The 18035-nt window shown below is 54.3% G+C and overlaps 1 long non-coding RNA gene across 7 annotated transcripts in view; it reads right to left on the bottom strand.

Annotated features, from left to right (window-relative positions):
- Positions 1-1336: 1336 nt before the first annotated feature.
- Positions 1337-18035, bottom strand: part of LOC115944075 (uncharacterized) — a 38689-nt gene continuing 21990 nt past the window's right edge. For 2 of the 7 annotated variants that reach the window (XR_014149036.1, XR_014149032.1), the window contains 4 exons: positions 6521-6681; positions 5728-5848; positions 5130-5300; positions 3895-4978 (listed from right to left, as the gene is read on the bottom strand). This is a non-coding gene — a long non-coding RNA (uncharacterized LOC115944075). Of the gene's footprint in view, positions 3850-3894; positions 4979-5129; positions 5301-5727; positions 5849-6317; positions 6390-6520; positions 9748-18035 lie in introns of those variants that run through there. The other 5 variants (XR_014149035.1, XR_014149034.1, XR_014149033.1 and 2 more) reach the window with 5 other exon arrangements.

Consider the following 18035-nt stretch of genomic DNA (forward strand, 5'->3'; position numbering starts at 1 on the left):
GAGGAGCAGATTCTCCTTCATTGCTGACCACAGAGCATTTTGGCCCAGCATCCCACAGGGCCTTTCAGTCAGCAAGGTGTCAGAGGGCAGTGCACAAAGAAAGAACTGATCCCAAGGTGGGGCTCAGGATCTGGAGTAACTATGCTCAGGTCCTTACCCCCCCCCAGGTGACCTTGGGCAAAGCCCTTGACTTCTTGGATCTTCATTTCTGTAAGTCAATCAACACGCAGAAACTGAATGTCTCAGCTAGGTGCTGGGAAAAACCACATGAGATAAAGTGTGGTTCTTGCCCTGAAGATGCTTACACACTCTCCTTCCTATTACTTGGGGTTCCTGAAGAACAGACGAATCCCTGCATGTGTTACCTGGCCTCCTTTCTGCTGGTAAGCGTTTAACAAGGGCTTTGGGTGGGAGAAGCCTATTGGTGGCATTTGCCAGATCCCATGGTGTAAGTACTCCCTCCATGACATGTTCCAAGCTACCAGCATGACTCCATGGGTGTGGAGTTGGGAAGACCCCCAGGCATACACCATCATAGGGCATTTCCACTGTAGAGAAACAGTGGAGGTAAATCACCCCAAGGGCATAGAAAGTAAAGTGTAGTGAATTAAGCCAGGGGGTGATACGTTCTGGGTATTTACTACCTTTGGTTTTAATATAATTCATTTAATTATAAACTTATATTATTTAATTTTAATACGGCCTTGTTTAACCACCTATATCAACATTCCTGGTCATTCAGCCATCAGACCTTTGCTCACAGAGACCCAATCCCAACTCAGACAAGTCTCAGACCATCTCCGCCAACAGGGAATGAATTGGTTCGTAGGACAGGAGCTTCCACAGTAACTCTTCAGCAAAGGGTTTTGGGTTTTCTGTTTCCAGTCATCTCCCTGCTAGGGGCCAGCCCCAGCCCTGGAGAGCCAGGGACATGCAGTGCTCTGATTGGCCAGCCATGGCCACGCCCCTCCCGGGGCCGGGGGTGGAGTTAGAACCGGGGGACCAGAGCCCTGAGCAGGAGCCTCTGGGGAACATCTGGGCGATTAGGGATGGATGTGTGGCTGTCAGAGCAGTGAGGGTCTACCACTTGCAGTCTTGGAAGCACTGGGTTCACTGAGATTCCTTAGAAGCGTTCAGGTTGAGGCTTTTCAGTCTTGAGATGTTTTTAGACCTTTGGTGCTCAGGGTTTTCAAATTTCAGAAGAAACACATACTTGTTTTAACAAAGGAAATGGTAAATATAAACCGCTGATAAGAGCACACACAGTTTCTCATCTCCCCGGCCTCCAGTGCCACCCCGTCCCCCACCCCACCCCCATTCCCGTTGTTGGCAGTCTGTGCAGAGGGGGTCCCTCCCACACCCCTCTCCTGGCTCCGCAGCCCAGACACGCTTTCACGTGGTGGATTTTGTTGTGCTTTTGCGGAAGTGGCCCCAGACCACACACGTGATTCTGCAGCTTGCTTTCTCTCACCGCTGGATAAATCCTGGGCTTCCCACCAGTCCAGAGAGACAGCCCTGCAAACGTTAAGGCTGGCTCTAGCTAGACTGAGAGCTGGAGGCCTTTTCATTCATTGCTCCCACTGAAGGCGTGGAAGTGCAAAGACCTCTTGAGATTTCTAAATTTGGTCAGAGTGTAGGAGGCTGTGCAGGGTGCTGATGCACTAAAAATACCAGCCCTGGTCTGGGGTGGAGGCTGCCCTGGGTGGGAGCACACCCACGATTCGGGACAGGTTTGTGCAGGCTCCTCCTATGACCCTTGGCCTCTCCACGGCCACTCAGTGCCCCAGGCCACAAGGATGGCCACGTGGCCCTGGACTCCAGGCAACCAGCCTGTGATTACAAAAGCTGCCCCACACTGAGTTCCTTTCCCCTGGGGTCTTGTTACCCCGTCGTTCAATACCACTGCAGGAACTGGACCAGACTGGGTACCAACTCGCTGATATTTAATCCTTTTCAACTCACTTTTAAGAATCAAATACATTTATTTTCAACTGAAACCTCACAACACGACCGTAAATGGAAAACCAACATCACCTGTCATAAATGGTGATTATATGTGGATAGACAATATATAGCATGATAATAAATAATGTTACTGATCTTTTTGAGCATTTGTTCTGAGCCAGGAACGGCTCCAGATGCCACAGTATTAACTCACTTAATGAGTTGCAGTAGTGTGGCTCCCTTCCTCTGTTGTCCCATTTTGTAGAGGCTCAGAGCAGTGGCCCTAAAAAGAGACACATCATCACTGAAACCAAAGGCAAGGACCACCTCAAGCACCAGGGCACCTCAGCTGTGCAGGACCCTGGTTCTGACTTGCTTTCCACATTCGCTTCCTCCACTCATCTACTCAACAAGTGTTCGCTGAGCCCCCAGCGTGTGCCCTGGCTGGGGAGGGGGAGTGGGGGGGCTCTGTCCCTGCCCTGGAGGAGCCCGCCTGCTGAAGGAGAAGGGTGCATATGGACAGGCCTGTGGTGGGTGCCTCCGAGCTCCAGAGGTGGGAGGGGAGAGGGCCTCCTCCAGCCTAGGCTGGGGGCGGAGGGGTGACACTGGGCAAAGTTTCTCAACTTTTAAGGATGATAGGAGATAGGTGAGTGGAGTCAGGGGCGGGGAGAGGGGAACAAGGCAATTCAGGTGCATTAAAAAGATGGATCGAAGTAGGTTTCCTGTCTTCATTGACACCCCTATCGTTGATGTACTAAGGAGGACTGGACCTCAGTTTCTTCATCTGTCAAATGGGAATAATGGAGCCAGTCTCCTAGAGACATCCACGAGGAAGAACCCGTTACACAGTCTACAAAGCATTCTGGCAGTTCCTGCCATGGGGTGAATGCTCACAATGTCCCCACTAATAATGACAATGATGAGTATTGCTTCTGGCAAGCGGTAGTGTTTTCCATTTACTGTAGCAGCATAGTAAAGATTTTTTTTTTTTTGAAGTATTGGATTTTTCAGAGTGAGTTAAGAAGTGGCACGCTCGCAGCAAGCTTAAGCTAATATCTGCATCCCCGTGTTTGTTCTCATTTGCACACACCTTGGAATTTTACAAATATACAACAAAATTCACCTGTAATGTCCACCTGTCCCTTTTCTCTCCCTGAGACTTTATTTAGAAAGAAGTGGAAATCCAAGGCTATTCTTTTAAATTAATAGCAATTCATTTACTTGATGGGGGATTTAAATTCCTTACCAAACGGTAAAAGCAACCTAATAATGAGCAATATTTGTAAGTAGCACAACTCCCAGCATGGGGCTTTCTAAATCTGATCTAGACGGGCACAACATTCATCTTTTACAACCAAAGTTTCTCTTTGCAGAGTGATGTGGCTCTGCAAGGACATCTATCAGAGTAACCAAGCCTCAACTAGGAGATGGTGACTTTTCCCCTTCTCTCCCCACGTCCAAATGTGCTCAGCATGGTGTCAAGGAGGAAGGTGGTGCTTTGGGGGAAATTAAAAATCTGGAATTATTGTTTAATCAGGCGACAGAAGAAAGAGCGCAGGCTGAGTAAGACCAGCCTGGTCTTGGATTCCTGCTACCTCCTCCCATTTGTAAGGGATGCCAGCTAGTTCTCGCTCCGTAAGACAGGCCACCTCTTGGATTCTTGATCGTGCTTGGCACAGACCCTGGTACCTAGGAAGTGCTAAGCAGTATCTCCTACCATTATTACTATCTGTATAGACGGAGGGTAATCCCACCTTTTCTGCAAGGGACTTTGAGGATCACATGGGATAGCCCTGAATGGCATCTGCCCTTTAGAAAGAGCCTTAGAAATTTGGCCAGAGCTTTGCCTAGACACCCCCGGTGCTGAGCGGGGCGAGATCAATGGTCAAAGCCATCTCATACGGCCTGTAAAAGAGAAACAGAATCCCAAGTAAAGAGAGTTGAAGTTGCTGCTTTTTGAACTTTTCTTTAGAGGGAGTACAAGCCTGGGAGAAACACGTGCCAGCTCCTTGTCCCCCCCAAGCACCCCGTGCCCCTGCCCACATGATGCCCAGACAGAGCCTCGGCTGATGCGGGACACCCACCGAGCCCACAGCTGCAGTGCGAGCGCGGAGCATGTGCTGACCCCATGACAGTCACGACCGTGGGATTACCAACCCATGGCGAAAGTTCCAGGCTCTCCCCAGTGCAAGCAGTTGGCGCTGATTATCTCAATCAACCATCCCTTGAGGGAAATGCCATCATTATTCACCTTTTACAAGAGAGGGAAGCAAGGCACAGAGAAGTCAAGAAACATGCTCCAGGCTCCCCAGCTCTCACGTGGAGCCAGGATTTGAACCCGGGCAGTGTGACTCGGAAGCCCGGGTGCCTGAGCCGCCCTGGCCTGCCTCCCCAGCCACTGGCAGAGCTGGGGGCTGATGTGGGCACCCCACCATCTAGGCCTCAACGAAATGACCACCCTTGGCCACTTGGTCCTTAACCTCAGACGCAGAGCTGTCCTCTGGGAGAGCCGGGCGGAGGGTGGAGACAAGAGAGGTTCTCTGCCTTGGGCACATTTCAGGAGGTATCGTCGGATGGGGAAGTGTGTTCCAGAAAGAGTGAGCTGGCCTTGGCGAGCTGTGCGTTCGGGGAGGAGCTAGCCAGGGAGGCAGGGAACCCCCGAGGCCGGAATAACAAGGACCCGTCCAGGACAGCTCAGAAGTGGGGAGGAAAAGGACGCTGTGGCTCAGCGTCCCGGCCTCCCTGCTCACACCTGACCTCCACCTGACTGGCTATGTGCAGGCTGAACACAACCGGGGGCCTAATTGCTAAACGACAATTCAGTTTCTGGCAACAAATCCGTTCGTGACCTCACGGACACCCAGGACTTCGTTCCCGCGGTAAGCAGACTGCTGCCTTCCAAAGATGTCAGGCCTCCAGCCACAGGACGCTGGATTCTGCCGACGACCCGATGAGCAGGAAACGGACTCTCCCCCGGAGCCTCCAGAAGGAACGCAGCCCCTCGAGGCCCGTGTGGGACTTGTGACCTCCAGATCTGTAAGAGAAGAAATCGCGGCTGTTCGAGCCGCTAAGTGGATGGTCATTTGGTACAGCAGCAGGACGAAACAGACCCAGTTCTTATTTTATTTCGGTTAAAATGTTGATCGGCCAGCGGAAGTAGCACTGATGCAAGGTGTGCTGGGTACCTTGTAGTCATTTGGTCCAAAACCTGCATCTGCGTTTGGCCAGGAGGAGGCGAGCCAGGAAGGCGGCTTCCCCCGGCCCCTCAGGACAGGAGGACGGGTCAGCCAGACACCAAAGACGCACCATGCATGCCGTGCGCCCATTTTCTTTGAATATCACAACGTCCTCTGTGCCTAAAAAGGAGACGGTTCTCAGACTCGTAGAAGAGGATTCTGCCGAAAGACACACTAAAGACTTTGTTATTCTACTTCAATTTTGAAGGTGAACAAAAGAGGCCCAGAAGGGTCAAGCGGCTCATCTAAGGCCACACAGCCAATCAACTTAAATGGAACGACACTGTTATATCAAGCTCCCACCTGTCATCAGACGGTCCTTCTGAACAGATCTGATTTGGCAGAACATAGCAGAAAGTGTGGGGTGTCCCCAGTATCTGTGTTCCGCCCTCACCTCAGTTATAATTTTAGCTGGTCGCAGGACCACCCAGGATAAAGACACATTTTCTTTGCAGTGAGGTGTGGCCATGGGACATAGCAGTGTGGAAAATGTTCTTAAAAGGAGCAGAGGTGGGGCGCCTGGGTGGCTCAGTCATTGGGCGTCTACCTTCGGCTCGGGTCGTGGTCCTGGGATCGAGCCCCGTGTTGGGCTCCGTGCTCGGCGGGGAGCCTGCTTCTCCCTCTCCAGCTCCCCTGCTTGTGTTCCCTCTCTCGCTGTCTCTCTCTCTCTGTCAAATAAATAAATAAAATCTTAAAAAAAAGAAAAAAAGGAGCAGTTCCTTCTCTGTTCCTTTCTCTTCCCCACCCCCAGCTTGGAAAGGAGATTCAATGGCTGGAGCTCAAGCAACAATTTTGGAGCATGAGGATGGCAGAGTCACAAGTTGAAAAAGGCAGAGACTCCAAAACTTGGTGAAGCCTCTCTAGCCAAAACTAAGCTAACCAATAAAGGAGGGGAAATTCAATTAGCAGGTTTTCTGAGAGATAAAACATGGTATTTCACAGACAGCTTTTTAGTAAAGACCTTGCATGCCCTCCATGCCTATTGCTGACCCTTCTAAATACCCACCCTGGGGAGGAGCCTGTTGGGTCCCTTTTCTAAGGTGATGCCTTGTCTGCAAGGTCCAGGATGTCTCAGCCCTGTGCACCCCTTGCCTCAAAGAGTGCTTCCCGTTGGCTATGCCAGTCACATGACCATACCTAAACCCCAGAGAGGCTGGGAAGTGTAGGGTATATTCTGGGCAGCCCCTGCTCCCAGTCGGGGGTCCGTTACTATGGGGAGAAAGGATGTTAGAGGTTACTAAGGTCCTTGCCATGTGGGGGTTTGACAGCTACTGAGGAAAAATAAATTCAATAAGGAAGTTCCTTCTTGTCGTATAGGCACAGAGCTGTGTTGTCCCTACCTCGAGCTCTTATGCAGAGACGAATACTGAAATCAGGGTTGTCTCAGAAAATCCAGGCTGTGAGTGCATGTTTCCTGCTGCCACGGAGTCAGGCTGCCTGCATTCGGAGCGCAACACCGTCACTTACTTAGCTAGGCGACTGTATGGGTTTCCGACAGCTACTATAACAAAGCACCACAACGTCAGTGTCTTAATACAACACACAATTGTCCTCTTACAGTTCTGGAGTTCGGACGTCTAGAATGGGTCTCACTGAGCTGAAAGTCAAGGTGTCGGCAGGGCTGCGTGCCTCCTGGAGGCTCTGGGGAAAAATCTGTTTTCTTGCCTTTCTTAGCATCTAGAGGCCAGCCAAACCCCGCGATGGATTGCCTCTTCTCCCATCTTCAAAGCCAGGAAAGGCCCATCTTACCTTTTTCACTCCGACACTGGCCCTCCTGCCTCTCTCTTCCACATTTTAAAAGAGCCTTGTGATGACTCTGGGCTCATCCAGATAATCCAGAATAATCTCCCCATTGAAAAGGCAGCTGATCAGCAATCTTACTGCCCTCTGCAACTTTCATTCCCCCCTGCCATGTAAGGTGACTTGTCACAGGTTACAGGGACTAGGACGGGGCCACGTCTCGGGGGGCATTATTCTGCTTCTCATGGCAACCTGGAGAAAACCACTTGTCTGAGTGTGTTTCCTCACGTCTAACTCCCATGGAGACTGCAGTGAAGGAAGAAGCCAAAGCACCAAACCTGCCACCTGCTGGCTCCGTCCAACCACTGGGCAGTTCTGCTGCTTCCATCAGAGCCCCGCAGGGAGTGCAGTTCGTAACATTTGCAAACAACAACAACACACACAAAATAAAACAAAACAAAAAACCATCTAGTATGCAGAAGGCGCCCAGTAAAGGGTAGTTCAGGCTACCCCTACAGGCAAACGTGCATTAACACGCTGACTCTGAAGCCTGGATGGGCACTCGAATTCCTGAGGGAACTTTTAAAACTCTTGGTGTCCAGACCAATCACACCAGAACCCCCGGGGTGGGGCCCGGCTGAGCGTTGCTCCAGGGACCCCAGCCCGCAGCCGGGGCGGAAAACCAGGGCATTTTCAGAGCTCCGCTGGCAGTCGGAGCTCAGGCAGCCTCCGGCGTTCCTCAGTGCGGCTGCCGAGCAGACCTCCCTCCCCAGCCGTCCCTGTCAGAGAGAGAAAGAGGGCAAATGTGAGCCTTGCGAAACCATTCCTGAAATGCTTGTGGCTCTAACAATGGTCCTTCGCTGCCTGAGCGTCCACTTCCTGCCGCAGATATCTGAAGGCTGGCGAGAAGCTTCTGGAAGCTTCCAGCACTCAGGCAGCCCTTCACAGTGACTGGTGTGGGCTCCGCAGACGAATGAGGAGCAGATTCCAGACTCCGTCGCTCCCTTCTGTCCTAATCACAGACCCCTGGGTGTTAGAGCCTGAGCATGGGCCCCTGACACCCCTGGAGGCCCGTTCTGGCTGCTTCCCCAGTGACTACGGGACCTTTCTGCTCCTCATTCCGGGGATGGGAAACCCTGGGCTGCTACCTCCTTGCCCGCTTTGGGGAGACGCCGACGTCTCAAAGTCCCAGATGCGAGAGCAGAGTGTGCTTTCAGCATTAGTAATGAGAAAGAAGCCCACCATTTATGAAGTGGGTTGATTGCGTCGGCAAACATTTATGGAGCGCCTACTGTGTGCAGGGCTGTATTCTAAGTGCTAGGGACAGAACAGGCTGAGACACAGTCTGATGGTGGGAACAGACCCCAAAGAAAGAAGCAAGAGGCTTGCCGGGCAGGGTGGGTGGGGGTCATGGTGCTGGGGAAAATAAAGCACGGAGGGGGCGGGTGGGGAGAAGAGACCGGAGTAAGTATGTTTTCTCTGAATATGTTTCCAAAAAACATTCTAACGTTAGTTTCACGGAGAAAGAGACGGAGTCCATCTGAAGGGAGAGGTATATAAACGGAAGAGAGAACTCTCAGCTGGGCCTTCTGAAGGGACCTCGCTATTTTACCCACCAGAGCCCTGCTGCCCTCCACTCCCCAGCTGATGTGTGACCGCGTTCCTGCTACGTAAGCCCCCCCCCGCCCAACAACCAGGCCCCCCACAGGATCGAGCCCTCCCAGGGCCACGATTCAAATACCTTCCAGGCCAGGCAGGCAACCAGCATGGGCGGCAGAGAGAGGCTGACTGCCTTTTCATGTGAACATTGCCCATTATTCTTACACACCGGCCGCTATTTTGTGATTTTTAGAAACATTCCCGTTTGCTAGAAGACACCATCTGCGCTAGCTTTGCCTGTGGACCTCCATCTCCCCTCTCAGCTGGCTGCTCTGGGTTCCCTCTTGGTCCTCCTCGGAACACGGAGTCTCCCCGAGGCTTCCCAGGACCCAAAATAGCCACAGGCAGGCTATTTTTACAGGACTCTGAAAGCACAGGTCTGAGGGGCCAAGCGCCAGGGCGGTGCTGGGACTGGAACCCTTTATTATCCTCTATCATCCAGCACTGCATGGACTCGGGGCGGGGGGACGCTGGAGGCATTCAGAAGCCCAGGAATGTTCCCACTGGTGACTGCCAGGGTGGAGGGAGGGCAGGCAGCCCTTGGTGGCTATAAACAGGACACCCCACGCAGGTGGAGCCCAGCGGGCGGGCGGCCACGGGGAAGAAGGCAGGTTCCTGCCCCACATCCACTCAATCTGGTCCTCTCGCGGGGCCCAAGGAAGACATTTCCCTAAACATTTGCATGGCAGTTGCCTGGGTCCTCAGTCAAAATGCATGCAAATCCAAGTGCTGTGCCCCAAAGCTAATCCTTGCCGGGCATTGTCTCTGAGATGCCCTGAACGGAATGCTCCAGGAAGAGGGAGCTCGTGTTCTTTCATCCCCTAAATGCATACTAAGCACGGGCTTTGTGCAGGCGATGTGCTGGGGGCTGGGTTGTCAGAGAGAGCAGGAAGGCCAGGGCACGCACGCCTGGGCGGGGGGAGATGCTCATACAGAACATACCCCATGCCCTTCCAGTAACTGGTGATGTCTGTCAAGTGTGAGGGAGGTTTGTGCCAGAATATTCTTCACAGCTCTATTTATAAGACCCTCAGACTAGAAATGCCCATCAACAGGGGATGGGGAAACAAAGGGTGCTGTATCATGATAGAATATGCTAGATCGCTGAGAACAGATGAGGCACCCAGCCACAGGGACGCAGCTCCGAACAGCCACGAGAGCATACTGTGTGCTTCCACACATAGACGCCCCCAAAGCTGGAAAGTCAATGCATGCGGCTGGGAATACAGACGGTGGCTAGCTGTGGGTGGGGGGCGGTGGGGCCGGAGGGGCCTGGGGGGCATCCGGGCTCACGTTCCATCTCTAGCTCTGGGCGCTGGTTACCCGGGGTACTTTGTGAAGTCTCATGCATCCGGTCAGTTAAGATTTGTGCCCTTTTTTTCATGCCTCAATAAAAAGTTTACATGACATAATAAAGCAGGGAAGGGAGGTGAGGAGGGGAGGGTGGTCCAGGAAATAGCACTGAGATAAGACACAGGATGCCCAGTTACATTTGAATTTCAGGTAAACAAGGAATCACCTTTTAGCATAAGGAGGTCCTGAATATTGCCAGACCCACTAGGCGTGTAAGCAGGACCGTGTCCCCGGAACTGGGGCCCCTCCGTCCCACCTTGCGGCCTCTGGGCGGAGGTTTGCAAACAACACATCTGTTCCCCAGATGGGCCGTGCTGGCGTGCTGCCCAGGCCGCGGACCCCAGCGCGTCGGCGACCCCCGGGGCAGCCCGGCTCTGCACAGAGACCTAGAACTTTCGGGCAGGGAGCAGAAAACAGGAGCCCGCAGCCGCCCAGAGGACCTCGCTGCCTCCCAAGGCAAACATGGGGAAGACACCCGGTGTCATCAGAACCCGATGGATAACGGCCACCGCAGGTCCTGAGTGCTCCACAACTATTCTGTGCCTCTGCTGTGATCAGCAGCATTTATTGGATGCCTGCTGGGTGCTCCACATGCCGATGGGATCCCAGCACTTACCCAGAGCAGAGGTTTGGTAAAGTCGTCAGTGCACTGAATGAATCAGGAGCTGTTGGCTTGTTACCATAACCCTCGCGGGGGCTGTCACAACCCCCACACACCACACGGGGGCGGGCTTCAGAACCCTCCCCTCCAGCCTTGGTCCCCTCCGCAGAACAGATAATGACGGCGACTGGCCCCCGAGGCAGGCGTCTCAGCCTCACAAACAGTCCTGTGGGCTGGATGACTCTGCTGTGGGGTCTGTCCCACCTCGGACGGGCTGCAGCAGCCCCCCTGGCCCCTCCCCGCAGACACCAGCCACACACCCCTCCCCGCCGCAACATCCAAAATGTCTCCAGACACCACCAAGCGTCCCGAGGGGGACAGAATGCTGGTTGAGGGCCTCTGGGTTGTTATGAAGATGAATGGGATGGGCTGATGTCCTGATGAGAAGGTCGCAGCAGGACACCCCCCTCCCTCCGCACTTAATAATCACTGTCAGACAGGGCCATCTGACCTCACGTCAGGGCTGGCATCTGAGCCTCCCTGTGCCCTTGGACGCACAGGACCTTGTTGGAGGGCAAGCTCTGAGGTGGCGGGTCTGCGGCGGGGGAGACGTGCCCTTGCCGCCCCCTCACCCCCGGCGCTGCCCGAGCCCTTGAGGTGCTTGTGGCCCAGAGGGGCAGGTAAAGAAGGCACACGCCAAAGGCTGTTACTGCACTAAAGTCTTTCACCTCTTCTGCGTGCTCGGAAGTGTGCAGAACAAAATCGGGCAGGTGGGAAGCAGCGCATCCGTGAAGCCTTCTATCTGTAAATGCAAACCCGTCAACTACAGCCTCAGGCCACCTTCTGTTTGTGCCAATGACCTTTATCAGCTCCAGGGCCGGGTTTTAGCGGCCGCCGTGGGACTGCATGGGGGGAGGAGGGGCGGGGCACATCTGCAGCCTGGCGCTGGTTAATGCCTTCCTTGTTTGTGGATCGTTGGGGGCGAGGGGGAGGTTGTTTTTTGGGGGGTTTTTTTGTTTTGTTTTTTTGCATTTTCATTTTTTAAAAGTTGCATTAGAATACTATTTATCTTGATGACAGGGTTTTCTGTGCCTGAGGGAATGCCTCCCTGGCCTCTCCCTGAGTCCCAGCCCTGCTGGAAGGGCTCCAGAAGGGCTCCGTGTGGCCACGTGGAAAAAAACGTGAGCCCAGAAATGACACTGCCCTGCGTCTAAACCCCACTTCTGTTTCCCTCTGGCTGTGTGGTTTTGGGCCTGAGCTCCGGGAGCCTCAGTCTCCCCACTGCAAAATGGGGCCAGTGGCGCTCATACCATCACTGGAATTAAATGAGATTATATACACAGAAGGTCTTTGGAGGGCTGATAAATAGTAGTTAAGCAAAGTCACATTCAGATCCATGGTGTGGAGGCCGAGGAGACGCCGGGAAAGCCTGGGACAGGCCGAGTGGGGCTGTTGCTGGGGACTCTCCAGATGGGTCTAGAGGATAGGGATGGGCTGAGAAAATCCATGACACTCAGGTGAAGGAGCCCCCTGAGGGCAAGGCTTGAGGAAGGAGCTCTGGAGGCAGACAGGCGCAGTGGGGCAGCCCGGGAGGGGCTGGAGGGGCCAGTGTGTCTGCACACCAGCAGCCCAGCTCCCCTCTCGCCTCGACGGTGAGACGGGAAGTCCCAGCCCCGCGTGGAGAGCCGCGGAGAACAGTCACCACGCCAGCAGCCTCCTCCGCAGGTGCCAGACCTGAGTGAGCAGACCACTTCCTCTGTCACCAACCCCATGTGCCATTTTGGAGGATGGTCCAAGCCTAGAGGGAGGCAGCGACTGACCGGGGTGGCCTGGACACAGGAAACCGAATTGAAAATACAAAACAGAAGAGTCTTCTAGGAGAGGCAGAGTCTGGTCTGGGTGACCATCCCCCAAATGTCCCCAAAAGTGGCCCCAGGAGGCGTCCCCTACACTGTCGCGAGTCGCGCCCCCTTAGCACACCTTGCCTTTGGGTCCGGAGCAACGTGTCGCACGACCACAGAGGCCCCAACACGTGGCGTCTGTAGAACGTCTGCTCCATCACCTTCATCTGTGTCATCAGCACCATTATTAGCCCCTTTCGCGGATGAGTAGGGTGAGGCTCAGAGAGGTGGTGTAACCTGCACGTTGCTCACCAGCTAATACGCAGTAGAGGGGCACTGACGCCCAGCTCTGTCCAATTCCAGAACAAACGCCTTCTTCCCCGCGGGCCTCTCCCCAAGAGGACTCATTTTTGGCCAAATTCCTCTCAAAAGATGCTGAACATTCTCGTGCACCCTGCAGTTTCTCTGTCTGTGAGAGCTGCCTGAGGGGAGACCCAGGACTGAGGGCTTCTTGGAATCCGAGGACATTGCTTCCTCCAGGACAACACACCTCCACCAGCCAGCCTTCTGCCCGTCCGTCCCCCTGAACCCGTTACCTCTCCAAAGAGCCCAGCAGGGAGGCGCAGCCTCCAGGAAGTCAGGCTGCTGGGGGTTCGGTGTTGTGCTGAGATCTGATTTCAGCAAGGAAATTGGCCAAGTCAGATTGCAGGATGTCAGAGAAAGTTCCTCAAAAATCGTGTAGCAAGGGAGGCAGAGAGGAGGGTGTTACACACCTCCCACACTTTTGGTTGACATGTGCATCTATCTATCTCAATAGATTCATCTCCTATAGCTAACATGATTCTTATCCTCCCAGAATTGCTTAAGAGTAAAAACAATGCCACATGGATATCATGTTACCCTGATAGGATGTGACAAGACCACTTCACCTCTACTGTCTTTTTCCAAAACCCCATAGCCCTGGTCCAACCATGAAAAAACACCAGGCAGACCCCGATTGGAGGGTGTTTCACAAAACCCCTGAGCGGTGCTCCCTAAATGGCCAGATCATCCAAAACAAGGAATACTGGAGAAAGTGTTCCAGAGGAACAAGGAATCGAGGACTAAGTGCAGTGTGACAGGGCCCCGGAGCAGGAAAGGGAGGGAAAAACTCTAAACAAACTCTAGAATTTAGTGAATAATAATATGCTGGTGTAGGACTCTTAGCTGGGACAACTGTACCCTGGTCGTGTAGATGATAACATAATGGCAGATTACAACTGACTGAGGGATATGTGGGAACTCTCTGTACTGTCTTTGCAACTTTTCTTCCAAGTTCAAGGGCACCCTTGAAGTGCACAGGGAGCCCCAGGGAGCTTGTATATACAGAACTGTGCAAAGCCAAAAATTCTAACGTCCTTTTCAGCCCTTCTGCCCCAAATCCACTCCCTGGTAGCGAAAATGTGATGTGTGGCTTTTCCTTGCCTTTGGGAGTTCTTTTATTTCTTTTAAAGATTTTTTATTTATTTGAGAGAGCGACAGAGCATGAGCAGGGTGGAGGGGCAGAGGGAGAGGGGGAAGCAGGCTCCCCGCTGAGCAGGGAGCCCAATGTGGCGCTCCATCCCAGGACCCTGAGATCATGATGACCTGAGCCGAAGGCAGACGCTTAACCCACTGAGCCACCCAGGCGCCCCCGGGAGTTCTTTTAAAAGAATCTTCTGATACCAGATGACCCATCCTTTTGGAGGAGTTCCAAAGGAGGCTGGGGGTATCTCTGGAAAGATCCACACTTGGTCACACTTCAAGTAACATAAAACCCACGTGGTCTGAGCTTCCACCCAGCGCCAGGCCCTCTGCCTCCTCACGTCGCCCCATAAAGCAGAGACTGTCATTAGCCCCATTTTCAAGAGGAGGAGACTGAGGGCCTGAGTCCCAGCCAGCAGGGATGGAGCTGGGATTCGGGCCTAGAACCCCGATGGCAAAGCCCACACCAGTCACACCACATTGCAGCACCTCCTGGGGCTTCTCTTCCACTAGGGTACATGACCCTTTCCCTGTCCCTGTCCCCACAGACCAGCAACATCAGTGCCACCTGGGAGCTGGCTAGAAAGGCCTCCAGCTGCCCCAGTCGGCCGGGGCAGAGTGTGCATTGTAAGGAGCTTCTGGTGAGCACATACAGTCTGAGAAGTCTGCTTGGGACCCTCTCCCCTTGTAAGGGACTCCAGTGAGAGGCCCCCAGACCCGTTGTGACTCGGGAACACATGCTGAGAGTGGGACAGCCGTGCCGGGAGGCTCTGTGACTCGGCTCAAGGACATTCGGGTCTCACGCTTCAGCCAGGCACTCAATTGGCATCTTTCTCTTTCCGGCCCAGGAAATGGCTTTTAAAAGCTCCCTTAGAACCCAGCCCTGGGAACCCTGGCATGGCCTGTCCGTCAAGTCCCTGGGGAGGCCGCTCTGCCAGGCCCGGCAAGGCCAAGAGGCCCAGGCTGGCTCCCGGTACTTACCACACAGGGCTCCCCCTGCAGGTCGGTGGGCAGCTGACCCCCACCCCAATGATGCAGCCATGGACCCCAGGCATTTCGGGGACTTACACCACCTCCAGCACAGAGTAAGTGCTGGGACAGGGAGATGGCTGGGGAGGAGGGTGTGGACACAGGACACGCTCTTCTTTCCTCTGACCTCTGCCCTTTGTGGGCAGGGAAGCTTCTGGTAAGGGTCTGGGCTCTGCAGCCTGGATTTAGGACTGTTTCAGCCCCCACAGCCCATGTGGCCTTTGCAAGCTGCTGCACCCACGTCCCAGCCTCGACTTCCCCATCTGCACAATGGAACTCACGGGGGCGTATCCTGAGACGAAGCAAGACGCTACTATAAGAGAGGGCGGCGAGCCCGGGGCTCAGACTTGATGAATGTTAGAAAGGTCAAAAATTGACAAAAAAGCAGTAGGATCAAAATGGGGTGTGGCCAAATACCCAGACGGTCCCCAAGGAGACCCTGAACCCGAGTGAAGGAGCCACGTCAAGGGGACACCACACAGGAGGACGTAGTCCCTCCTGAATGTGGAGACAAGTGCTCTTCCCATGGTGGGGGCAACCCCTGGGCCCCCGACAGCTCCAAAATCCAAGGGCAGCGCCCAGTGACAAATGAAAATTCAGGGCACTTGTTTCAAAAGTACTGAGAATTTCAAGACAGTGACCGCAGACCGTTAAACCAACCGTGGGGGCCCTCGGAGTTCGGGGCCCTGAGCAGCTGACCAGGTCACAGGTCCGTGAAGCTGGCCTTGCCTCGGGGCCTCTCTGCCTTGAAAGTGAAATCTAGAAACCACTGTAAACAGAGGCCTTTACCCCACCAGCCGGGCCCCTCCAGCCTCCCCCAGTGGCTCCCCAGTGGCTCCCCATCGGTCAAAGTGCAGATGGGTCTGGCGGTCAGTTATCACCATTATCAAGAGCGGCGGAGGGAAGAGGAGAGGGGCTCTGGGAAAAGTCAAATTGTCAGCAGGCAGCTACAAGAGATTAAGCCCATCGGTGCGGGCAGCCAGCAAGCTGCTAGCCACCTGCCATGATGCTAGAGACAGAACTTCTCCGGTTCCTGTGGTCCAGGAAGAAAATCCACTCGTACAGAGGGACACCCCCTGTTCCAGGCAGTGGGCAGGCCTTCCGAGCCTTCTATACGTCCCTTAGGCACCCTGCGGGGTGGAGCCCGGCACTGGGTAGAACCCCGTCGTAGCACGGGGGGACCTTCCCAGAGCAACCCTGGGATGCCTCCGGCCAATGGCAGCCAAGAGAACAGGCCTGGAGCCTACAGACTGGGGGATCCACACTGGGGAAGGCTCCTGCCTGAGGCCCTGATGCCTCCTGGAGGCCTTCAGATCGGGGCACACAGGGGAAGGGAAGAAAATGAAGCAAAAGGATTCTGGGGGTGCCTGGCTGGTCAGTCAGTGAAGCATGCAACTCTTGAACTCAGGGTTGTAGGTTCAAGCCCCATGTTGCATGTAGAGATTACTTAAAAATAATAATAATAATACCTTAAGAAAAAACCCACAAAGGATTCTGGCAGGGGCATTACCAGAGCACCAGGCAAGGGCCCATGGGTGGCAAGGCCAGGTGATAGGAGGAACATGGGAATGCAGGGCAGGGGATTAACTCCTCCCCTCACACCAGCAGAGGTGGCCACAGACAGAGAGCAGGCCCCGTTCTCAGGGTGTCCAGACTCCGGGGCGATTACAGACAGACAGCACCCCCCGCCAAGCATGCCCCATGCCATGCATAAGTTCTCTCTACAGACACGGTGACTGACCCCAGAGCCCAGGCGTGTGGCCACCCCGATGCTCTTCCACATGGGCTCAACTAACCCGGCAACAGTTCCGCGACATGCTGCTATCATAGCTACGCCCTATAGAAGAGGAGCCTGAGGGTCAGAGAGGAGCCTCCTCCCTGGGCTCACACAGCTGACCAACAGCAAAAGCTGGATTTAGCCCAGATTCAAGTCACATGCAGTTTCTTCTTCCATCTCTCTCCTCCGGCATACGCAAGCAGAATCAGTCTCTTCCTACTGCAACCCAGAGAAGGCAGGGGTCCGGGGGGAGTGCCGGGGGTGACAAGGATGCAGCAGTGGGGGCAGAAGGCATCACTTGACTCAGTTCTTCTAAGTCAAATGACATTTGATTATCAGAGGGAAGTGCTGGGCTCCCTCCCCCACCACCGTCGGGCTTCGAAGGTAGGCTGCCCCAGGGGGATCACACGCCCCATCACGTGTGCACCCAGAAAGGCCTGCCCTTGGTTTAATGCTCTGCTGTCAGCATCTGGAAGTTCTTAATTGTTTTTGAAAACAGGCCTGCATTTTCATTTTGCACTGGGCCCTACAAATTCTGATGCACATCCTGTCCCACTGTCCCAGGTATCATGCAAAGGCAGGGTCCCGCCCCAGGTGGAACATTCCAGGTGCTGGCTGGCCAGACCACATTCATCGCCTTGATGTGCTCCTTATTGGAGCCCAAATTGCCCCTAATAGGGGCAGATCTGCAGCCTCTGGCTGGTCTGGAGCTGGGGACCTTGGCTGTAGCTGGAAATCCCCAAGACGGGCTTGGCCTTACCAGATGCCCAGGAAGACGGTCCTCCCAGAGAGCCTGCTGTCTACCCCTCAACCCTGCACGTCAAGAAATTTGCTAGCCACCCTCCCCTTCCCAGTCTTGGGCAGTGTTGCTCTCCCAGGAATGGCTGCACCTCTTCCGCCCCGCAGGTTCTTCCCTCCATCCGCCCACCTCGGGGAGGGCCCACCGATCTCCCCCTACATGCTCAGGCTGTAGAAGTTACCTGCGCTGGCTTCTTGCCCCTGGGTGCGGTGGAATGGGGAGGCATTTATGCCACCCCATTTGTCTCACCAAATGCAGAGACAACTCTCGGCCCTGCTTCCCATCCCCCAGTGTGCATTCCCACATCTTTGGGAAAGAGCACTTAGCATGTTCTTACAGGATGCCCACCCCACTTGAATCCCTGTGGCTGGGGCAGGGAAAGCCCCCCCCTCAGAATCCAAGGGTGGCTATGAGGCCCAGGCCTGGCCGATCAGCTTATTCCACCTTCTAGGCCTCAGCGACTGGTTCAGGGAGAAGAACGTGACCCAAATTGGTATGATCTGAGTTAATTCTATGAAAGTGTTGGGAAGAAAGAACCTGACTTTCGATTGGA

Source organism: Leptonychotes weddellii, chromosome 10 (assembly GCF_054177405.1).
Source record: "Leptonychotes weddellii isolate Sample4059 chromosome 10, ASM5417740v2, whole genome shotgun sequence".
NCBI classification, from domain to species: Eukaryota; Metazoa; Chordata; class Mammalia; order Carnivora; family Phocidae; genus Leptonychotes; species Leptonychotes weddellii.